The sequence below is a fragment of the Hoplias malabaricus genome, chromosome 9, assembly GCF_029633855.1.
Source record: "Hoplias malabaricus isolate fHopMal1 chromosome 9, fHopMal1.hap1, whole genome shotgun sequence".
In the NCBI taxonomy this organism is placed as follows: domain Eukaryota; kingdom Metazoa; phylum Chordata; class Actinopteri; order Characiformes; family Erythrinidae; genus Hoplias; species Hoplias malabaricus.
This window is the reverse complement of record NC_089808.1, coordinates 37,545,898-37,572,053: the sequence shown is the minus strand read 5'-3', so window position 1 is coordinate 37,572,053 and position 26,156 is coordinate 37,545,898. Positions and strand designations below refer to the sequence as shown.

Sequence of the window (26,156 nt, the reverse complement as noted above, 5' to 3'; positions counted from 1 at the left end):
CATGACACTAGATGTCGATAATGGAACAGACCCTTCTCTGTTGGTTTTATACTGGTAAAAATAACTGACTGCTCCTATAACTCTTGAGATTCAAAGAGAACAGATGCACAAGATCCTCTCTCTATCTCTCTCACTCAGCAAGGCTCACACTTCCTCACTTTTATCTCGACCAGACTGTTATTGTTTAACCAAGAGCTTTCTTACAACTCCTCTTTAAACTCCAGTAGCACTAGGTTCCACAGCTGCTGGAGCCACGCTGGGTTTGATATGCAGACACTGCTACTACCCACAGTCCAGTCATGCTTATGATCTGATTAGCAATGTCCACTCACCTTTACCCTGAGGTTGCCACTCACCATTGTTCTGGGACTATGGCCAGTTTCCTCTGGAGTGAAGAGAATTCACAAACCAGTCTTTTGAGTTTTTAAGATACAAGCTGCAGTATTCAAAACATGTTGAGTAAAATTTCCACTTAAACTAGGCATGACTTTAAATGAGTACAAGGATTTAAAAAGAGATCAACAGTCCACAAATGCAATAATTTTGCTATTCATCAAAGTACAGCACTTAAAAAAAAATAGGAGCATTATTCACCTACTGGCAGCAGACCTACAGTATGACCTCCCTTCTGATAGCAAGAAGACAAAGGGCAAAGTTGGAGGTCTAAACCTGGTTCTGGTTGTAAAACAGAAATATAAACAAAATGTCATATCATTACTATCTCTTGTTATTATTTGTAAATCAGATTCATTTTTTCCAGCCCAGTGTGAATATTTTCATTGTACTTGTTTTGTATCAGCCCTACTCATTATTTTATCTCCCATATCTGTTAATAATATCTATATTAGTTTCTTTGCCTAAATAAAATCTCTGTGAATTTAAAACTAATTTCTTTGAGATAAAAAAAAATCTCAGCAATCAAATGGTGGGCCAGCCATGGCCTGCTGTCAGTGGGGTGCCAAACTTTTATGATATATGCTTGCAGTCTTTTCTGTTACTTGATTTTGTTGAATAATTGTGGGTTTCTCATTGAAGGAGAGCATTGAAATGGCTTATCAGATAAAAACTCCACAATAACTGTCTCACTTGCAGTTGTTTTTTGGCACAGACAGTATTTTTTTTGTTTTTAAGAATAACAAGTGCATAGCAGGGCAGCATGGTGGTGCAGCAGGTAGTGTCGCAGTCACACAGCTTCAGGGACCTGGAGGTTGTGGGTTTGATTCCCGCTCCGGGTCACTGTCTGTGAGGAGTTTGGTGTGTTCACCCTGTGTCTGTGTGGGTTTACTCCGTGTGCTCCGGTTTCCTCCCACAGTCCAAAAACACACGTTAGTAGGTGGATTGGTGCCTCAAAAGTGTCCGTAGGTGTGTGTGTGTTGCCCTCCAGGGTGTATTCCCACCATGCTCAGTAGGCATGATTATAATTTTATTAAGTCAGAATGAATAATTGGAGGAAATTATTTCTTACTTAAATAATTATTTAAAAAGTTCACTTTAAATTTTTATTTTCCCCCACAGAATAAATGCTCATTTCCAGGGAAGGAGAGTGTATGATGTGTTTCTCCTGGTCAGTGGGACAGCTGGTTTTGAGTCCTGCTGGGTATTTTTATTTCATTTTTGCCAGAAGTTACATAACACAAGCTTCCTGTCTCTTGACTTCACAGAGGTTGTGCAACATTCACATTGGGAACGTGTGTTTGGATCTGATTATAATTAAAGCTGGGGGGAATGAGAGGATACAGAGACAAAGTATTGCATTTTACAAAGAAAGTGCACCAGTTGTTTGTCTTTATTTGTATTTAGTTTTCTATTTAGTGTATATTATGATGAAAATAATGCAGCCATATGTGCCACAGAATAGAGTTTACAGTAGGGCTTAACTAAAAACTCCCACACAAACCCCACAAGCTAGTGTAATAGTTCATTCTTTTTGGTAGTAATAATGGAGGGTTCCTAGGAAACCTTTGGGTTGAACATTAACTTTCTCAGGCCCATGGAGAAGAAATGTACTAAGCTAAAATTCTATTAAGCTCCTATTCAACTGGGGGGGTTGTAACTCCTTCAGAAATTATGCAATTAATGTTTTAACTAAATTACATTGATAAAAGATTTCAGATATAGATTCTGATAGATGCGCTATATTTGCTCGGCTGCCTCTGTACACATATGAACTGGAGTGACATTCCATTTTTAATCCACTGGGTCTGATAGTATGTTGGCCCACCCTTTTCAGCTATAATAGCTTCAACGCTTCCAAGAAGGCTTTCCGCAAGGTTTAAGAGTGTGTTTATGTGAGTTTTTAAACAATATTTTCAGAAGCACCTTTGTGAGGTCAGAAACTTATGTTGGACAAGAGCCTGGCTCACAGTCTCTGCTCTAATTCATCTTGTAATTCAATGTGTTCTATTCAATGTGTCGGGTTGAGGTCAGGATTCTGTGCAGGCCAGTCAAGTTCTTTCACATCACACTTATTTATTCATGTCTTAATGGACCTTGTCATATTGGAACAAAAAGGGGCCATCCCCAAAATGTTCCCACAAAGTTTGGAGCATGAAAAAGTTCAAAATCCCTTGGTATGCTGAAGTATTGAGTATTCCTTTTACTGGAACGAATTGGCCAAGCTCAACTTCTGAGCTTCCACTTTATTATAATATAAAAGTTATTGGAAGTGATTGGAACACCTGAATTCAATGATTTGGATAGGTAATTGAACACTTTTGCCATATAGTGTAAGTGTATGGAACTCCAAAATACCCAATTTATATATACAGTCCTGATAGAAAAGGAAAGGGTCTTCTTAAAACTTTTGCCAAGTACAAAAAGTTGGGACACTAAACAAATTGTGAATAAAAACTGAATGCAATGATATGGAGATGGCAAATGTCAATATTTTATTTGTAATAGAACATAGATGACAGATCAAAAGTTTAATCTGAGTAAATGTAACATTTTAAAGTAAAAATATGTTGATTCAAAATTTCACAGTGTCAACAAATCCCAAAAAGTTGGAATTGGATTTGGAGTTGGACTTTTGGAATCCGGTTTGTAGTTGGAACTTTATATGTATCTCATATCTATGTATGCTGTAGTTTTAATACTATACCTCACAGGAACCAAGGACCTAGGTCAAACCCAGAAAAACAACCCGAGACTATTACCCTGTTGGTCTGTTCATTCTGGTAAGTACCATTCTCCTGCTAACTCAGATTTTGTCCAGCACACTGACAGATAATTAATCGTGACTAATCACTGCAGAGAACATGTTTCCAGTGTTCCAGAGTTCAATGCTTGTGCAGATGTTGCTTCCACAGGCTGTTTGGAACTATGTAGTGAGACATATTGGGTTTTGTTTGTACTTTCCACAGTATCAAACCAAACTATTTCTCCACATTTCTTTTTGTGGTCCTTTATGATAAATGATGAAAACTGAAACAAGGCAAGGCAAGACAGTTTGTGTTTTAGATAAATCTCATTTTCTTAAGGCCATGTGTGTGTGTGTGTGTTTCTCAAGGACTTGTCTCATGCCCTTTTTTACTGTGTGTTATTGCTGTACGTTGCGTTCTTGTTCTCAGGAGGATTAAAACACATCTGGACCTCTGTGAGCGTGTATTTTTAGTTGAGATTCACATGATTTAACAAGCTTGTAATTCACCAACTCAGTCACTTTTAAGAAAATCCCCCGTAAGCAGCACTATGCAGTGCTTTGTGGCATTAAAACATATTTTATTCTATAGTCTATAGCAGTGGTATATACTTTTTATAAACCTACTTAACTTTTGTGAATTTATTTTTATAGCAATGTTTTTATTATTATTATTATTATTATTATTATTATTATTATTATTATTATTTTGGGACCAAAACGGTCAGATTTAGCATTAAAAGGAACACAAGCAATTACTTTTACATTACACTTATAGCTTCAAAATTACTGTGAAACTGCACCATGTAACTTTTGGAGGAAGGTAGGAAACCACCCCCACTCTCTTCCGCCCCACATTGATTTCAGTACAGTGCTATGAAAGTCAGTTACACTAGGGGGAGCACCAGGAGCGAACAACCCAAATCTTACCTAGTGTTCCTTTAAAGCATAAAGAGTAATTTTTTTAAAGTTTTTTTTTTTTTTTTTTAAGAAATATGTTTTCACTTTCTTGTTTACTACATGATTTCTGCTAAAGAATTCAGGTCTTCATTATAGGGTTTTAATTTTCATAATGCACTAGCTTTATTCTATATATATTTATAGTGGGTGACAGGTCAGAACTAATTTAGTAGCTGGATTCTGTTATAGTATGGAGCCATGCTGTAATAATCCATGCAGAATTGAATTGGTCTTGATGTACTGAAATAAACAAGGCCTTCCAAGAAAATATTATATTGTCTGGATGTTGCTTCAAAACCTGTTTTGTTCAGCATTAAAAGTGCCATCACAGATGTGCAAGTCATGAATTCTATATGAAATAATACATACTGGCTTTTGAACTGTGGGCTTTGAACAAGCTGGATGGTCACTTTCCTCTTTAACTTGGAGAATGCAGCATCCTAATGTAGTGGAGGATGGATCCATATCAAGAAATGAAAAATTAAGACTCTGACTCTCTATTCTCTTTTATATAAAAGGAGAAGATGGGGCCTGCATTCCACAGAGTGTGCATGCTGAAAGACTACGCACCCCCCCACACACACACACACAAACCTATATCTGATAGCCAGAAGGCTAAGCAGAACACTTTTCATTGACCCCCAGGATGACACTGAGTGGTCCTCTTCAAACTTTATTATGACCAGATGACTAATAAACCAAAAGATCATCTTTATCACCCTCAGCGCCGGACTGTCGAACAGCTTACCTTATCGCAAAATCAGCAGATGGCCACAGGACTGGCTAATGGGGACCTCGCAATGCGAGTTGAAACCAATAAATAGCATGGACCAACAGTGCCCCAAGTGGACGTTTGCGATATCATATGCCACCCTAATCACCTTCTCCCTCTCCCTCAAAAGAGAATCATCTTGGACGCTTATGTTTCTGCTGAAACTAAGCATGTATTATGCAATGCATTATTCATTTTATCCTCTGTTATTTTCAGGTGACTGTCTACTAACTAACTGAGTGATGTGAATTAATGTTTTAATCACAAAGAAATATATATATATATATAATTTGATAAAAATACTCCAGTATACTCTTTATGATATATGCAGGTATGTATGAAGTATTAATTCATTGAGGTTATATATTTGCCAAAACATAAGTGGTCTTTTTCTTTCTTTGGAACTGGAGACGGTCACGTGGACTCCCCAAACTCAGGAACCAGTCAGAGGATGGCGACCTCCCAAGTGGGCGTGACCACGCCACCTATGAAAAAGGGAGTCACTTCCCCTTGCTTGCTTTCTCTCTCACTCTCACTCTCTCCTTACGCTCTCTTACGCCCTTGTTTTCTTGACGCTCTTGTCTCTTGTTTTTTTCTGATGCTCTCTCATTTTGTTTCTCTCTACGCTGACGGAGCCAAATCTTCCAAAACACTCTTAAAAGAAGACAGACCTTCAGGCGATGCCTTGTGTCAGTTAGCATTGCAATAGAGAATTGAAAGAGTAACAAGTGCGTTTAATTGTCAGTAATCCTGAACTTTCAACTTTTTAAATTGTGCTCGTTTTTTGTAGCCCAATCCAAGTTAAATTTTACGACTGATCTAAGCAGGTGAAACTTATTTTGGCCAGAATAAGAGCCACCGCTGAAATTAGTTGGACATTTCAAATTAGTATTAGTTATTTGCCTCGGAGTACCTCGCTTCTGAGAATCGGAGGAAAACAGCGCACTTCCTTGCAACATTCTCCCTCACTCCGGGAAAAACCAGCCAGGCCAGCAGTAATCTGTGAAGGGACTCCCCCGACTGACGTCACACCGTCTAAGGACGCCAAAAGTGGTTTTGAGCCATTGCAGTGATTTCCACTACAGAATGTTGTCTGCTTTTAATTCAGTGCCACCTGAGCCTTGAGAAATTATATTTTTGATTTTTTTTAACTGTTTGCCTATGCAGTTGCCTATGCAGTTGCCTATTGCCATCTTCAGAAAACTTAGCAGCTCTGAGATGCTCTTTGTCACTGGCCTGGTGCCAATTAACGTAGAGTACTTTACTGCATTACTTAACCATAACCCTTTCTGGAACGTGTTTCTGGTATAAAATTTAAATAAATAATTAAATATATAAATATAAATAAATAAACTGATAATAAAATAAATGTTCCAACAATGTATTTGTTCTATTGTTGCAATAACCACAGTATTGTAATACCACACTGTTGACTGCCCAACCGTGTTGAATGGCAAGCAGCCATCACAACCACAATGTATATGTGTTTTCGCTTTTTTGCCAGGTCTTTCTTGTATTAAACTTTAGTGTGTGTGTGTAATGAATGTAAAAAAAATATTTAAAAATCATTAAAAACTAAAGTTGGGTGTTACTTTTCCCAACTGTTGGCATCTGAACTGCTGCTGCTGAACAGCTGAAAGTCAGTCTTCTTTTATCGAATTGAAACAATGCCAGCAAACCTATTTGCAAAATCAAAAGCAACTTTGCCAGTTTGGGATCATTTTGGATTACAACCAAATGAAAAGTGAGAGACAGCCAGTTCAGATGAGGCAATGAGGAAAATCTGTGCCAGAAATGTTGCTATGGAATACAATGAAATACATCAAATGTGAGATACCATCTAGCTACCTGTCATCCAACTATCAAAGCTCAACTGCCTCCACCAGCATCAAGTCATGGAGCAGACTCAAACAAACAGTTCGCGCTGATCTCAGCCGACAATTAGGTGTACAACACCAGAATCAGGATAAATTAAGTAGTTTGGGGCAGTCATATCACATATCTCAGTGTTGAGTCTGTTAAATCACAGTAATTCTTTCAACATTCTTGCAAAAGCTTTATTTAAATGTTTGCACATCACTGCATTCTGTTTTTATTTACAGTACATTTTGCACAGAATCCCAGCTTATCTGGAAATGGGGTTACATCAGCTTACTAATCAGTAATGTTGTACATACCTGATGTATGTGCTTGTAAATTGTGCATCAGAAAATACATATTTAGTCCTAAAAGGGAACGCTGAATATTAATGAAATATGCACACTATATTTTCAAAAATATTTAATAATAAATATAATTTGTAGGGGGGGCGGCACGGTGGCACAGCAGGTAGTGTCGCAGTCACACAGCTCCAGGGGCCTGGAGGTTGTGGGTTCGATTCCCACTCCGGGTGACTGTCTGTGAGGAGTTGGTGTGTTCTCCCCGTGTCCGCGTGGGTTTCCTCCGGGTGCTCCGGTTTCCTCCCACAGTCCAAAAACACACGTTGCAGGTGGATTGGCGACTCAAAAGTGTCCGTAGGTGTGAGTGTGTGAGTGAATGTGTGTGTGTGTCACCCTGTGAAGGACTGGCGTCCCCTCCAGGGTGTATTCCCGCCTTGCGCCCGATGATTCCAGGTAGGCTCTGGACCCCCCGCGACCCTAAATTGGATAAGAGGTTACAGATAATGGATGGATAATTTGTAGGGAAGGATGAACTGATTGAAAATGTAACGCAAATTTCAAACAGTTCTTACAAAGTAGGCTATTGTCTTATTCTCTTCCAGGGCTGAGAGAGAGAGAACAGTGAGTTAAATATCTGTACATGGTTTGCGTTGTCAGAAGTGGACACTCCTCTGAAGAGCTGCAGTAACTTTCTCGAGCTAAGCCATAGACAGTTTTGCACAGGAGGTACAAGACATTAAAAACTATGAGGATAAAAATACCTGTTTTATTTGTGCTTTTTGTAAAGGTGACACATTGCTTTGCTGGATCAGGTATGGCAAGTCTTTTTTCCTCTTAAACAAAGCACTGCCCCTCATCTCCAGTAATGTGGAACACTTAAACAGTGTTAGAACATATTTAATTGATTTCTAAATTCTTTACAAGGAACTATGGTGTTTGTTTGAAAATGTTAGAACTAGTATCCTGTTTTTATTGCAAAATTGGTTGTGTTTAATATGTGTGGAATAAATCCTAACTTTGAGCACAGATGTTAAATCCAATAACTGCATAAACATGCGCAGGGTTGTGTTCTCTGTTAAGTTGAATTATTTTGCAATTTGATCTGATGCAGCCAAACTTTTGTACACCGTTCTCTCAAAGAACACCTTTTCCAGAAAATACATATATTGTATGCAAATGTAGAATGCAATTATTTGCAATGCACTTAAACCCTATATTTGATTAGAAATTGTACAAATTCAATCCAAATGTTGAAATATATATAAAGGGCGTATGGCTATTCAGTTTATTGGCAAGTTAGTGATGTGATTTTTTTTTTATGTAGCATATTAAAATATAATATAGATTATAAGCAAATTAGAAACCATTGATAATCATTTGTAAAAGAGATACTTAAAGTGTCAGATAAATTATTGAAAATGTCAGTGTAAAAAATAAGCTCAGATCTGAGAATGTGAATTTAGTTATTACAAAAGTCAAGGTACAAACCACATTATGATTAATGTATAAAAAGACACTCTGTCAGTGTGTATTTCATTGAGCTAGGTGTAAAATTGTTATATTTATTAACAAATATATGATGAAGCTGACAGGATTAATGGAGAAGTCCTAAAATTATAAAAGTCAGAATTCAGCAAGATCTGAGATTTAACAGTTTAGATGGGTGAGAGTTCACTATTTGGCAAATAATATGTCCAAATAATAATTCTCCCTCTGGGAATCCAATGGATGAGTCTGGGTTTGGTGGTTGCCAGGAGAACGTTACTTGTCTGACTGTATTGTACCAAGTGTAAGATTGGTTGAGGGGGGATTATGGAGTTGGGTTGTATTTCAGGATTTGGACTCTGACCTAAGGAACTCTTAATGCTTCAGCATACCAAGAGATTTTGGACAAATTCATTCTTCCAAACTGTGGGAACAGTTTGAGAATGGACACTTGCCGCTCCAACATGACAGTGCACCTGTGCAAAAAGCAAGGTCTGTAAAGACATGGATGAGCGAGTTTGGTGTGGAAGAACTTGACTGGCCTGCACAGAGTCCTGACCTCAACCTGATAGAACCTCTTTGGGAGGATTTAGAGTGGAGACTGTGACCTCACAAATGCGCTTCTGGAAGAACGGTCAAATATTCCCTTAAACACTCTCCTAAACCTTGTGGAAAGCCTTCACAAAAGATTTGAAACTGTTATAGCCATAAAGAGTGGGCCAACATCATATTAAACCCTATGGATTAAAAGTGGGATGTAACTGAAGTTCATATGTGTACAAGGGCAGATGAGCAAATATTTTGGCAATATAGTAAACTGCATGGGCTCAGAAACACTTCTTATAACCACTTTCTTTGAAAACAGCTTTTCATTGGATCCACATATGCTAGTTAAACCTCACAAATGTATTGAACATATCGTATATAAATGGGTTTCAGAAAAGCTGCTGCCTTCTCAGGGCCTGATGGATCACAATTTTATATTCAAATCACAATTTTATATTCTTCATGGAAATCCTTAATTTTGCATCTTCCAGGCTAGAGTGTACATGGAAAACACTTTAACTGAGATCCTGAGCTGCTGAGCAGCTGAAATTCCACAACATACTAGAATAGAAAAACATCACTTTCCAAAATACAGCAATTGGTTCTTTCAGTCCACAAACATTTACAGAGTGTTGTTAAAAGAAAAGGTGATGCAATACAGTGGTAAACATGGAAAGTTTTGCTGGCATCATGTTCAAAATGGGAACATATTTAAAAAAAATCTTTCTTTTTTTCAACATTTAAAATGTTTCTGTCATTTCACAGATGGGACATTTCTGATCTACAATGCCCATAAGAACCAGTGTCTAGGAGACAGCCTGCAAGAGCTGACTCTGTGTAACCCTCAGGACCCCAAACTGCAGTTCCGTTGGACTTCAGACAGCCGCATCTTTAATGTTGCCCAGAAGAAATGCCTCGGCACAGGGGTCAAGAGTGAGGGCAATAAACTGCAGTGGTTCATCTGTGATTCCAGCAGTGATTTTCAGAAGTGGGAGTGCCAGGACAACACTCTGTTTGGCCTGAAGAATGAGTCTCTCTACTTGTCCCTTCAGGGGGACACTTCTGTACTGACACTGTCCACAGACCCAGGGGACAAGAGCAAGTGGACAATCCATGGAACGACAGACAGTGTTTGCTCTCAACTCTATGAAGGTATTAGTATGCATCTTAATAAAGACTGAATAATGCAGCAATACTTGTAACATTGATTTTAAAGATCTTGAGAAACTCAGGTTATATACTCAAAAAACACCAAACATTAAGGTCACTCAAAATGCAGCAAACACCTATAGATATATCGTAACAGTGGCAGATGTCTAAGTCTGGGACTTATTAGACACTAAGAAAACAGAGATCATGTGTACATTGGGAAAGACTAGACCAGGTGCAATGAGAGCATATTACGTGCCAACAGAGAGAGTGAGCTAATCTGGGCAGTATTCTGGTGGGATTACTTAGGTCCAGCTGTTCATGTGGATTTCAGTTTGACAAGTGTTGGCTTGATTAACTTAATTTTAAAAAAGTTTAAAATATTTGCTATGTGCGTTGGAAGAGCTGTCAATTAAATAACGTACTGATGAACTATAATTTATTCTTTTTTTTTTTTTACAGAACTATACACACAAGGAAATGCTCTTGGACGTCCATGTAATTTTCCATTCCACTTCAACAATAAATGGTACACAAACTGCATAACAGACGGTCGTTCATCCAAACAGCCGTGGTGTGCAATTGAAAATGAATATGAGCCCAATCAGCTCTGGGGTTACTGCCCTACTCAGGAAATTGGTAAATGCAGTATTAATCATTTGAAAGACACTGAACACATCAAAAAGAAAAGAAATAGACCTGCTCATGAAACTTGACATATGCCTGATTTCCTGTTTGCAGTTGAAGAGTTGTGGAGGAAAAGTCCTGTGACAGATGTGTATTACCAGTTGAACCAAGTGTCTTTCCTAAACTGGTATCAGGCCAGGAAGAGCTGTCAGCAACAGGGTGGAGATCTGCTGAGCATCACTGAGCCTCATGAACAAACTTTCATATCAGGTATAGGCTTCTATGGCTCCTGAGAGAAAACAAGTTTTTTAGCTCAGTACCAATGCAGACCAGTCTAGCAGTGACAGAGTTGGCAATAATAATCTGATATGTCTCTGTATTTATCTCATACATAGCTACTTTTCCTGGAGAGCATTTTGCAGCATTTAAGAGCACAGAAGCGAACTGCCTCTTCATGTGATAAAAGGAAGATAAATGAATTGATCATTCTGAAAAATCTGAACATGCTTCTGCTGACTAAAAGCCTGTGGATTATCTAATATATTGAAACCCAAGGGCATAAATTTTACATTGGTGGGGACATATGAATCTACACATCTATAGGGAGAGGCACAGCCAATCACACTGGCCATATGTGTTAAGGGGAGGTAGGACTAGAGTAGAGAAAATAATTTAACCCTTTTTAACGTCTAGGTTAATGAGACGTTGACAGCCCTTTTATTGGGGGAGAGGATCAAATTATTGGTGGGGACAATTCAATAATCGCTGGATATTGGTGGGAACACGTCATCTCCATCCATGCTAATTCCACACCCTGATGATATCATTTTGCAATCTTATTTCAGTTTCAGATCCTCATTTTGATCCAATTCTGTACTGACCTTGTTGCAAATGTTTCACTCTACAATTACACTATTTCTAATATGTTGCCTTCAAAACTAAACAGGTCCCTCGTACCTCGCTTGGTTTGGCCTTGAGCTCTGAAAGCAAATGGGAAGTGTCTTAAATGCCTGTATAAAAAAAACTGGACTTGATCAATTACATTTTAGAGAGCATTTTTGTGTGTACAGAAATGTCCTCAATGCTGCTTGCTCTGCATATTTTTTCGCCTATTATAAATGATGGCAGCTCTATGCCCACTCTGAGGCTATAAACAAACTTCAACCTCTACCTCAATCTACCCACATTTCTTCTGCTCAGTGCTAGGCTTTTCAGGATTTGTTTTTATCAGGGTTACAATTAGCAGCATCTATCAGCATTTTTGTACTTTTACACTGTTTTCTTTCTCTCTAGTTACTCAGTGGAATGTAGATCGCTCCTATTTCACCCATATTGCTTCATTTACAGTCTCTGGGATCATCTCCAAATCATCTCTTTTTTCTTGTCAGCTGGACCCTGTCCCTCTGCTATCTCTTGTCCTGTAGCTTGTCTTATTGATGAATGAATGAATGAAATAATGCACTCTTGGATTCCTCATCAGTAATAAAACCTCTGAGAGAGTGTCACATATACATTTGTCAATATGTTTGAAATAGCTGTAGGATTCTTGTGACATATTTACAGACATTGATACTAAAAAAAATTAACTGAATACTCTATATGCTTTTTTCTAACAACCTTTGATGGTAGAGCAAAGATGGCCTGTTGATAGATTCTTGACCTTTTTGGGGGTTAGAATTAATACAAACTCTTGTTTATGTTTGAAAAAAACTTTAAAAAGCTATAATTTGGTATTTATAATTTTGTTGTTTCACAGGGCTAACTGAGAGCACAGGTCCAGCCTTGTGGACAGGACTGAACAGTTTAGATGCCTCTAGTGGATGGCGTTGGGTCAATGGACAACCTTTATGTTATTTGAAATGGCTCAGTGGTAAGTCTTTTTTTTTTTTTATCTAAACTCTACAGCAATTTTCCTCAATGGATTATGTGTCAGGATATGATATTTCTTTAATCTGATAATTAATTCTTTTATTTCTTATGTTTGTGTGTTTCTGTTAAAAGGCCAACCATCTTCTCTACCAGGCCATAGCTGTGGGGTCTTAAGTCAGCTTTATGATTCTGAATGGTCCACTGCTCTTTGCTCTGAGAAACATGGATATATCTGTCAAAGAGGTGTTTCCACTCCCACTGTTCCACCAGGTAATCAGTGTTTCCTCCATGAAATGCTCTTTGAAATCAGTTGGTCTTTGATATTCTGGAAATGTTTTTGTCTGCTTCTGTCCAATTGTTCACACAGGTTCTTGCACCAATTCATGGATCCCTTACTCTGGCCACTGCTACCTCCTCTATCGAACAAAGAAAACGTGGCAGGAGGCAAAAGACACCTGTCAACATGAAGGTGGAGATCTGCTGAGCATTCTCAGTGTAGAAGAGCAGAGCTTTGTCATCTCACAACTCGGATACTGTAAGTTACATTGCATGTCTGAAGAACCATTTGCTAGTACGGACCATGTCTGTGAAGGCTGAAATGGAGTGACCAAACTCAGACATATTTTTGGGCAGACGTTCAAAGCAGCTTTGGAACGTGTGCAAAGCCAAACCCCCCAGTTGGATAGATGAATGCAAGAGAAAGGTCCGATACGGGGGTGGGAGTGAGTTTGTCCAACATAGAAATTATGTGAGATTAGTGAGTTTATATAAGGTTGAGGTGAGGAGAAAAGGCTCATGTAGAACTCAGGGTTTATTAGTCATAAACACACTAATGGAACAAAAATTGGGAGATTTAACTTGTTTCTTTTAAAGCAATTTCCTCATTTACATGTAAGGAAATATAAGTGAGGAACTCTGACCTGTTTATTGTCATGTTTAAAAACGGCCTAACTTTGACAGTGGATGGAGGAGCTTGGGCTCCATCCCAAATACCCTATATCCTACATAGTGTACTTCATGTATTATACAACTAAAGCTACTACTACAACCAGTGTATTAAAGATGAAGCCTGTATAGCATTTTTTTGGGTGCAAAAACTTATTTTATGTCACACCTATATTGTGCACTACAAAGGGAATGGAGAAATGTGAAATGCAGCCTGTAGCTTACGTCATCTTAAAGGCAAAACTATGTGAGATGAACATGTTTTAATATTTCTTATAAAAGAAATTTGACTTTTTGGGACATAATCTACAGAATTTAGACTGGTCACTTTCAGAGACATCTCCATTTCCCCAGCCCAGATTGGAATCAGAGATAGCACCCAGAGGGTTGTAAAACCAACACTACAGGCCACTTCAGGCCCTGTTTATGACCCAAGCTCTCTAAAAGGGTAAAGATAGGAACCTTAAGTCCCATTGGTTAAAACAGTTTCAAGTTGCATATTGGATATGACTGTGTAAAATTAATTCCAGTTGGACAATCAAAAATGGAATTATAAGCATGTGTTTAAAATTACCTTTCATATTAACTTCATTTAGGAACTACAAAGACTTTCACATATGAGTATTATTTGGTTAAGAACGATGTAAAACATGGTTTTGTCTGAATATTTTACATTACATGAGCATGATTCAGAAATCTAGTCTTTGTCTAGTCAAGTGTCATGAATTATATGTGATGTCATTACTCTAGGGATGTTCTAGTCTAAAAGAACATCCAATCAGAGGCAAGAGATGCTCCAATCCTCAATCCCTGAGGACCAATCAGGCCTTCAAGGTGGGGTTTCTGAAATCTGGTTTAAAAACCAGTGGCATGGAAATAACTCTTTGTAAGCTTATTTATAAGCTGAAATAATGTCTCAGATCTATAATTAAATATTTGAAAACTTATACAAAGGTGTCACTATCCATCATAATAATGATTGGCATAGGATATTTTACATTTTATCCAGTGTATGTTTATATTACTTGTCTAGTTTACCTAGGGACTGCTGTGAACAGAGCAGCTGACAACATGCGAAAGACCTTGTTGGGCTGAATTAAGCTAGCAACCCGTAGCAGCACTAGCCACAGTGTGATCAACCATATGGATGCAACCAATAAAGGCTACATTGAGACTTATAGATGAAATACTCCTTGAGTCTGTGAGAGCAGGGGAGGAGGATGATTCACTGGAGGATTACATGGCTACGTACAATGGAACAGCTTCGACTACGAGAAAGGAGATTAACATGTGTGGATGGGAAAAGGTGACATCGGTAAGAGGACTGAGGATACATCAAGGAAAGAAAAGGTGCTTGGATGAGGGAGTACAGGGGCCCCATATTGAGCAATACTTGTTAAGGGGTTGGTCAAGTCAGTCCGCTGAAGTCCAGCGACAGGTTACTCACCACATTACACAAGATATCAACACCTCTGTTACTACTGAGGAGAACACAAGCACAAATGTACAGGAAGGTGAATTTTATGCTAACGAGAGGAATGGTAGAGAGCAGGAGAGGGTGAAACAAGGGGTGAAAGAGAAAGTTAGAGAATGAAAGTAAAATGGCCAGCTGTAGCAGATAAGGTAGGGTTGAAGTGTATAAATGATGATTTGAAAGGTATATTGACTGGTTTGAAGGGATCAGCAGAAAATAAGTTGAATAGTTTGGGTAAAGTTATTTATGAATATGGAATGGCAAGGTTTGTTATGTTGCAGAAAAAGGAAAGGGGACAAGACACAGTGAAGTCAAGACGGCAAATGGATATAGATGAAGTAATACATGAGTTAAGGGCTCTTAGACAGCAGTGGAGGCGAGTAGGGGAAGAGGAAAGAGAGGTTATTAAGGCACTACAGAAAGTGCTTAAGGATAAGCTGGCTGTGTTGAGAAGAGCAGAGAACTTGAGGAAAAGAAGGAAAAAGAAGCAATGTGCAAAGACAGCCTTCTTCACATTATGTGAAGACCTTATTTGGTAAGGAGATGGGAATGTAAAAGTTGGAAAGAGGCAATTAGAGGAGCATTTTAAAGTAAGTATATAATGATAAGGATAAAGCAAAGGAGCTAGAGTTGCCACAATATATTCCACTACTAGGTAAAATAGAGCAGTAAATGGAGGTTAGCCCACCAAAATGGAGTGAGGTTCAAGATGTGGTCGATCATGCAAAGGCAGGTTTTGCTCCAGGGCCTAATTGTGTCCCGTATTGCAAGTATTCACCTGAGGTCTTGATGTTTTTGTGGAGGTTGATGGTTATATTAGAAAAGAAAAGGATCATTCCAAAAGAGTGGAGGAAGGTAAGCATCACCCTTATCCCTAAGGGGAAAGATGCTGTGGGTTTAGAATAGCTCTGGCCTATAAGAATGCTAACTGCATGAATGTAAACACAGATGGACTGCTACCAAACTAAACAGTTGAAGTTACAAATGAGTATCTGTGGTGATTTAAACAATGACTAAAGACTTATAGACAAGTTAAAATTCAATCACGTACATTCCCATTTCATACTTAAACATACAATTAAACTTTAAAAGATGTGGAGCTTCTGAATGGAAACAAACAGGAGTTACCCCAAATTGTCTACTTTCCCTTTAAGTATCTGACTCTGTTATTTCTTGAATATACACAGCAGAGACAGATAAAGTGTGGATTGGTTTTAATGATCTCAAGACCAAGATGCTTTTTGAGTGGAGTGACAACTCCAGTGTCCCCTTTGTCTTCTGGGACAAAAACAAACCAAGTGACAAAACTGCCCTTAAAGAAGACTGTGTTATAATGAGAGGAGAGGTAAGAGAGAAGTCAGCTACATGCCCACATGCATGGAGCCAGCAACAAAGATCAAAAAATCATTGCTAAAACTGTAGGAACAATTTATTCAATATTTATTTAATCTGTTTCTTGTCTAGGAGGGAAAGTGGGCTGATGAAATCTGTCAGAAGAAGTATGGATACATCTGTAAGAAAAAAACTATTTCAGATCAATCCAGCTATATCACAAGCAGAGGCTGCAAACCTGTAAGTGTTTGAAGCACTACTGGGAGAAGCAGTAACAGTATTAGACTCGAGTGTTGGACATGGGGTTAATGAGTAACATTTTACTTTATAAATTGCATATACATGTATAAATCTCAATTCTAAAAAAAATAGGACTGTAAAAATTGTTAGTACACTTGCAGAAAAGAGCGTATATTTGAATCTACAAATACAAGATATGATTGTACAACGCTCAATGAAAGACATGTCAAAGCTTCCCAGAAACACTGCAGACTTATTGAGAATCAAACTCACCTAAAAATTACTGAGACATGGTGGAAATGCACATTGCATTATGACAAACCATTAAATAAAATAATGGCTGTTGGGCAAAATATACATAATGTAGATTTGTTAAATGTGTGAAGTTCAAAAGCCAGGGTCTGTCGTGGTGTAAGGCTGTATAGATGCTAGGATTGTCAAGGAATTTGGAACAGGAATTGGTACATGTTTGCAGGCATTACGTATGAATTTGATCTTTTGAAAAAATATCTACTTCTCATATATTTTCATATCTTTTTATCTTGGCTACTCAAGGGTTGGATGAGGTATGGTTACTACTGCTACCTCACAGGAGCAGAGACTAAAACCTTTGAGGAGGCCAAGCAGACTTGTGAGAAAACTGGATCTTATTTAGTCGACATTACAGACAGGTCAGAGATCCCTTTTATAATGAAACAGTACAATTTCATCAAATTTGTTTATTCTTGTTTACCAAGTGGATGCCATTATACAGTATTTTACTATTGGGCTAGGAATTGGATCTCAAAAAGATCAGTCTTTATTCTCTGAATCTTTTTTTCCTCAGGACTGAAAATGCATTCTTGGTCAGCTTAATTGGGGCACAATCAGACAAGCATTTCTGGATCGGACTGTCCAACCAAAAAGATCGACATGTGTTTGAGTGGACAAATACCAAGGAGGTATCCTTTGCCCACTTCAATGAAGAAATGCCAGGTATAGCCTGATATAATGGGCTTCATCTGTAAAATACATACAATTTAAAGAGATTTATAATGCTATTGTTTAATAACTGCAAATACAATATTACAGGAGGAAAACAAGGCTGTGTTGCCATGACCACTGGAGTACTTGCTGGATTATGGGATGTGTTGAGCTGCCATAATGAGGAGAAATATATCTGCAAGCAGAAAGCTGAGGGAGTAATCACAACTCTGCCCCCACCAACCACACCACCTCTTGGTTGCAGTGAGGGCTGGTATCCACTTGTAAACAGACATTACTGTGTCAAGGTATAATCAGAATAATCAAAATTTATAATACAGTGATAAATTGGGACAATGCTGTTTGTATATTTAAACTACTACATTTGAATTCAAAACGTTTGTTGGGGGAAAATTAATGATATAACAAGGTGACTGAAAGGATGGGTTACAATCATAATTTTACAAAACTTAATTCAGTAAAAGTCACATTTATCCCCACCACAGATTCCATGTCAACAAATTATAATTATTAAGTTGTTTAGGATTTGTACTTTGTAGATGGCACATGCTATTTTACAATGAATGTTTTCAGTGATTGTGGGTAATGAGAGAACAGACTAATTGGGGAAATGCACTGTAAATGTGAAATAGCTGAGATGTTTGGTGTTTTAACTGTGTAAAACCCAAAATTAGAAAAAAAGAGCACCCCTTATGATGTATAAGGAGGCCTCTGATGCAAAAATTGAAGGGTTACCTACATTTTTATGTTTTAGTAAGTTTTTAAAGAAATGTTGCAACATTGCAACATCGGGGCTGGATGGGAGCAGAATTGGTGTATTTGCACTCGCACTGTCAAAACAAATGTACCGGACAACTAATGGTTGATTTGCACAGTAAAATGTTTACAAATCTCTATAACAGTAAATATCATAATTAATAATCACACAGCGGTCATACTTTTACGAATCTAAATGTATTGGGCAAAAACAAATTATAGAATGAAAACTTTGGTGCAAACCGAGGATGCGCTGGAGAAACCCAGATTAGCGGGAGATGTGTTCATGTACAGTGGTACCCAAAAAGCCGTTCTTTTCATCTGAAAAGCACCGACGCACACCACACTTCCTGCAAAGGGTATAGGTGTAGCCTTTATTACAGTGTCTGCAGCATCCTTTCTTTATTTTTACAGGGAAATGTGCAATAAAGTCCTTGCACACATCCACTGGTTGTACACATAACCTCCTCTGAGCAGTCACAGGTCTCTGTGATATTACTGTCATGGTTGTCAAAGGGCTCTGTGATGTCACTGGTGACACAGGGCTCTGTGATCATGTCTTCTGACACAAACTTCTGGAAGTACTCTAGTGGTGTGCGGAAGGAAACAGCACCACTGGTGACATCTGGACCAGAGAAATCAGTATATCGAATAGTGAAATCCTTTTTCAGCCAGCGATATCAGTCCCGGAGCATAGTCCGATAAGTTGTTTGGCATGGTTTGGTTGCCTCAACGTCCTCATCATCATCAGCTGGGCAATCAGTGGGTGTCCACTGGACCTGCATCCTCATTCATCTCCTCATTACTTGATTCGCTGGTGTCTGATTCCATTTCAAAGTCACTGTCTCCAGTTTGGACAGCTTCAGTGATGCCTTTCACAGTGTAAACACATTTCCTTGTTTGTACCTAGTTGTAGTCCGGAATGGAAAAAATAGTGGGAAGAATTAGAGAATGCTAAAGTCTGAATCATTTTCATGCAAATTAATGCTAATTATGTGATACATTCCACCCAAGACATACAATACTATGTGACCACTTAGATCAACATACTAAAAGGAACACCCAGACCACTTAAATCCACACAGTCAAGAATATTTACACCTGTCCCCACACCCATACACTAACCATCCTACACAACCAGTGTCTGGCTTTAGATATTTGAGCAAAAAAAGCCAAAAAAAAAAAAAAAAAAAAACAGATGTATATGTATTTTTATAGATAAATAAAAAATAGAAAATAAGTTTCAAATACTGCTACTGGAAGGGCTTGCAATACCACAACAATGAATTGTGTTTTCATACCAAATTACTCAACTCTGTTCTAAACAGATACAAAAATAAATAAATAAATAAACAAAATAAAACCAGAAATTGCAATTAATCAAACACATTTTATTTCTAGTAGTAATAAGTAAGTATTTCAAAAAATGAGAACATTTGACAAGTGCTATGTCCTCATGCATTGTGCAAGGTGCATATGTCACCCAACGTTGTAAAAAAAGACATAACAAGCTGAAAATCTAAGTCGGTGCATGCATTCATCTATAATTTAGTAATTACATGTTCTAGACATTCTAATAATCACAAAAAAACAAGAAAAATCATTACCTTCAAGGACTAGTTGCCTCTTTGGACCTCCATATATCTGGTGCATCATTCGGAGCAATTTTCAAATATTTGAATGTACTACATTCATCTGTTCAGTGAATGCAGCTATAATACATTTCAGGATGGAAACATGTCCTCTCTCCTAGTGATGAACATACTTGTGTACAAAAAGTACAAATCCAAGAACAATACCAGAGGCCCTTGTGATGATGCTGAAGGAAACAGGGACCCTATATTGACTTGACCTTAAAGGCTGCTCAGAAGGGTGGAAGCCACTGTTCCAAAAACAACCATAAATACAGCAGGCTAACATGTGCATCTACATTTTGAATTTGGAAACAAAGATTTGACTTTTGGGAAGGAGGTCCTGTGTTCTGATGTAAGAAAAATGGAACTGTTTAACTATAATGACTATCATTATATAGAGAAGGTAAAGGGGGAGCATTGCAAGTAAAAGAACACTCCCATACTTGAAGCATGGGGAGTGGCAGCATAGGGGTGTTTTTCTCAGGGACTAGTTCACTTCACAGTATTAATGGAATTACGAGAAAGGAAGCATATGTGCAAAGCAACATTAGTTGCTAAAAATCCAGCAACTTATTGTAAGAAGCTTGATGAACGCTACATGAAATGTTTTGTCCCGATTAAAACATTTAACTGCATTGCTTCCAAACACTAACCATATGTAAACATCTGGCTGAAAAATATGCTGAAAAAATAAAAACTATATAATTGTTGCTACAATTGATCTTATCTTCAACCCTCTAAAAATATAGTATTTAACAGACCAAAGAGAGGCAACATAATCTAGGATTAAATATCAGCAACTGTGGGAAAAAATAGAATTTTAAGGAATGTGGCTAAGGTGCATGTGAACATATGAATTCAACTTTATAAATGGTCCAGCTACCTTTTCAACCAGTAGTTTTCATCACAGGTTTGTTTTTTGCTCATTTTGTTACAGTTGTATAAGGTGGAACCCAACCAGGAAAAGAAGTGGTTTGAGGCACTTGATTTCTGCCGGGAAACTGGGGGAGATCTGCTGAGCCTCCATAGTTCTGATGACATTCCAGTGATGCACCGAATACAGTAAGATATTAACAGTTATGTTTACACCTATTACACCTTTATTATAAAATGTCATCAGAGATTAAGTAAATATGCAAAGTTGTGGCACTGGCAACTCTGACAGTAGTGCTGCAGCCAGTATATTTTCCTTTGAGGAGGTCCATTCCAGAGTGTAACTCAGTTGTGCACACCAAAAGTTGACTGGTATGAAACACAATAGCTGGCACAAACATAGCATGCTGCAGCCACAGAAGTGCACAAGGGAAGAGAGATAACATTAGAATATCTTCAGATTAAGGTGTGTAAACATACTCTCTCTTGTGATTGGAATTTGTATGGCTGTCATACAAATGTCATTTAAATTCCCGCTGTCAGTATTACAGATTGGTCCTTTAAACTGATCTCACAAGTGTTTTAGCATCCAACTCCACAACAATCTCAGGTTTTCAGAAGTAAATGCAAATAGGACATTTTTAAGTACAAAAATTATGAATGACTCCAGGTTATATTAGTGCGCCTGCTTATTAATGTGTATATACAGTATTTGCTCATATTTAGTGGAATATATATATTTTTAAGTACATATGTGCTCAAGTATATTTCAATTCTTTGGTGTATGGCAAAAATCAGGGTGCCATTGTTGGCTAGATATTTCTGGTTGCTGGTCTATTCTCAGTCCAGAGGTGGCACTGAGTTGTAAAAACTGCTAAGTGTAATCCACTCTGTGCTGGTTTGAAATGAAGACAGAGCAGATATTGACAAGCGACTTCGAGCTTTGTCATTTATATCAGGATTTGTTACGCATAAATATGGTTGTTGGTTAATATTAATGTTTAGTCAATACTATACTTGCAGTTTTCCATTAACGGCATGGATTGGCTACGGCATCCAGAATCCCACTGCTGGTTACACATGGAGTGATGGCTCACCGGTGATTGTGATTTGAATTTCATCATCTTTTCTGTGACTCTTCAATGGGCTTGTGTGAGCTATGACATAAATAAGCTTTCATTTCTTCTCTTTCAGACGTCCTATGAGAGCTGGGCACGAGGGGAACCAAACAATGTATACAACACGGAAAACTGTGTTGAGGTGCATTTTAATAAGCGGTGAGTACAGTAGGTATTCCATATTTAAGCTGTATAATTATTATTCATTCATTCATTGCCTATAACCACTAATCCAGTTCAAGGTCGCGGTAGGTCCAGAGCCTACCTGGAATCATTGGGCGCAAGGCAGGAATACACCCTGGAGGGGTCACCAGTCCTTCACAGGGCGACACACACTCACACATTCACTCACACACTCACACCTACAGACACTTTTCAGTCGCCAATCCTCCTACCAACGTGTGTTTTTGGCCCGTGGGAGGACACCGGAGCACCCGGAGGGAACCCACGCAGATACAGGGAGAACTCCTCACAGACAGTGACCAGGTTTGGGACTCGAACCCACAACCTCCAAGTCCCTGGAGCAGTGTGACTGACACTACCTGCTGCACCACTATTATTATTATTATTATTATTATTATTATTATTATTAAAATAATGGCTGAAACAAAATAATTTTCCCAAACAAACAATTCAGTAGAAGTAAAGTAGTTGAGGCTCAAATGAGAAACTGAAATACTGAAAAACTTCAAGTGCTGCAGTGGACCTTCTTAATACATCCAGCATTATTCAGCAGGGGAACTGAAAAGTGTATAACTTATGTGTTTTTGGATCTTTTTCATGTGGAATAATATGGTAAATCTCTGCCAGTGGCAGTGGTGACCAAACCCAGAGCATCACATCAACAAAACAGAATCACATTAAATACTAAAGTGAGGGGTTTACAGTAGTCCTTTAGTAGTCCTTTACTAATACCCTTGACTAAAATGCAATTGCATGTACTTGAGTAAATGTAACAATTTATTGCCCAGCTCTTGTTTTATTACATATAGAGAAAAATAAGAATGGTTTGCTTCTCGGTGTGAAGACAGAAAGCCTTGGTACTGTGAGATTAAAAAAGGTAAACAATCAGAATTCCTGTTAAGTTCCTAAGTGCATATGATTAGAGAGAAGATGTTTTTTTTTTTTAATCTTAGTTTCAGTTGGAGTAAATTGAACTCAGTGTTTCTCAACTTTTTTGATTGTCACCCTTTAAAATTATGCATAATTTGAAGTCACCACAATCTAAAAAAAAATTAAAAAGATATACTCCCTTTAAACACTCTTTCTTGAAAAACAGAATTGTAACTACAGCACTAATTTGCTTGCAGATAAATAGCATTTTGGCTGTATTCGCTCAAATCACAACACAAACCCACCCTCCACAGAAAAAGTGTCAGATGGAAAATACTGACTAGATCACTCATGAAGTATTTTTAGATGCTGATAATTTGAGGATATTCAGAGAGAATTTTAGAGCCTTTTTTCTTTAAACATTCTAACTTTATTCTTGGATTTACCAGACCCAGGGTCATGGCCAGAGGTCAAAAAATTCCAAACAGGACCACCTGTTAATTGCCCACTTGTTGGAGCTGGCACACAAGTGAGCATGAGGTGTGTTTTTGTGCGTAAATTTCATTACCCCCAATCAAAAAAGTCAAAGTAACCCTTTAAAATTCAGGGAGATGAAGATTTAAAAAAAGACTATTTAAAAAGACAGACCCTCTGTGGGGGTAGGAAGGCCCATCTCCCGCCCTCATCACTCAGCACAATGTTAGCCAATGCCAGAATCTGTTAGCTGGCATGGCTGAATTGAACACTTAAGTGTCCTCCTTCAAGCATATTGACAACATGCTTGACTCCTAACAAGCACCCAAGGCCTGTATGTCCTAAGGTCCCCATCACATAAACAGTTTTCATCTTTGACAGAAGAGACAAATCAATGCATGGAATCTGAAAGAGTATTGATCTGTCAAGGCATCCTTACTGAGAGAAGGAATCTAGTCTGTCTGGTGTTTTCAGTTTACTGACTGTCCCAGAGCCCAGACATCGATATCATGAAATCTGTTTGGGATTACTGAACTAATGAAAGTTTGAGAGTTTGTTGAAACATTAAGTCTCCTGAAAACTATGAATCATGTAATAAATCTGAAAGACAAAGGACAAAGCATGAACATTAATAATAATTATTTTGTTGTTGAAGGGGTTGTGTACATTCCTGTTAAATTTAAAATTGAAATGTGCAAACAGATGGACTATTACTGTGGTGTTCTTTCATTTGGCCTCTGTCTCCCTCTAGGTGTGACACCAAAGGAAGTGGATCTTACAAGTAAAAGTAAGTTACCTGAACAGTGAACAATGCACACATGGGCCTACTGGTTACAATTGAATAACTAATGGTTTCGTCCTTGCTTTCACAGAATACAATAGAACAAAAGATTACTGGACCATATTCAGAGACAATCAGTATCATATTTTCGACGGTTTTCCTGTCTCTATTGATGAAGGACGGGAATTCTGTAGAAGTAGGCATGGTGATCTTGCGGTCATCAATGATGAAGAGGAGAGAATATTTCTGTGGCATTTGGTAAAGTTGATGAGGAAACATGGGACCAAATTTATGAACATATAAATTTATGAAGGGACACCTGCTTATTCAGTATTAGGGTAAATAATGGGCTAATTGTGCCCCATTTTATCAGTAGTAACAGCTTAAAGTTTAACAGTAATAGTATAAAGGTGTGGGATCATTATATGTATGAACATAATAGCAAATCATTTTAAGTCTCCACACTCACAACAGGTCATGAGTTTTAAGAAATAACCAAAAGAACAAACTCACAGTTACAAGCAGCTGAAACATATTTTCTGTCTTGTTTGCTGTGTAGTCATTTACGTTGACTTGGGCATCTGATGAGTATAATCTAGGCATGGCCAACTGGGTGGAGGCCTCAAGGTAGACCTTTGTGCAAGATTAAATCTTTCATATGGTCTGGGCTGAGTGGTAAGATACTGCTAACGTATCTGTGAATCTGGACAATACAGAACAAGTGTGGTGAGTTTTGCAGAAGGTCTGAATCTATAGAGCTACATCTGCACGCTGAAGTATATCAAGGGATGAATTCCCTGTGCATTCTCTGGAAAAATGACATGCTCTGTTCACACATGAATTCGCTCAGATTTGATGAATTATTCAGACATTTGTGTTCACACATACATTCAATACACACATACACATACACCAATCCTGCTAGTAACAAGTGCATGAACAAGTTTCACTTCATCACTTATGTTATGACATTTTGTATGAGGATTTAATGGCATGCAGCCATGAGTCTAGAGATTATAGCTCAACGGTGGGAGGGATTTATACCCCTCTAGCTGATACTAGGCATTGAGTATAGTGAACCTAATCTGCTCAACGACATCCACTTTTATTTCATGCTGTCTTGTGGAGATTATAGAAGCTGTTGAATGTCTGATTGCCCACCGTGGGGGCCCTTTAAAATAGGAGAAGTCACACATTATAAGCTGGGTAGATCATTTTTTGTAAGGTTGTGTAAATGAGAGGTCAGTGTCTCAGTTTACAAAAGAAATGTATTTGTTTCGTACACTTAACTACTAAGTAATCAATAACACACACAGGCAAAATGATTCATATCTGAGTCTGAAACTATGTCAGAGCTGAACAATAATGTTCATATGTTCACAGTAATTGTCTGGTGCTGTGATTATCTTTTCACCCCTGTGTTTTTGTGTGTTATAGATTAGAGCATCATTAAGAAAATTTTATATAGGACTGTATATTGACCTGGACAAGTCACTGTCGTAAGTTTTCCTAAGAATATCATACACTACACTGCCCATCCATAAAATCACATCAAGGATATTAACAACAATGAACTTTTCTTTGAATAGGTGGATGGATGGGTCACCGGTAGTGTTCCAGGCATGGGCTGAAAACCAGCCAGCCTTTCGCAACAGTGATGAACACTGTGTAAAAATGAGCTATTCTAATGGTAAGTAAATCACCACAGTGGAAATTGCGATAAAAAAAATATTATTGTAATTTTAATACCATTTAATGCTATTGGAATATTAAATAGTTTTAATAT

The 26,156-nt window shown here is 38.0% G+C and overlaps 1 pseudogene; it reads left to right on the top strand.

The window, feature by feature from the left end:
- Positions 1–7,775: 7,775 nt before the first annotated feature.
- Positions 7,776–26,156, top strand: part of LOC136706686 (macrophage mannose receptor 1-like) — a 32,055-nt pseudogene continuing 13,674 nt past the window's right edge.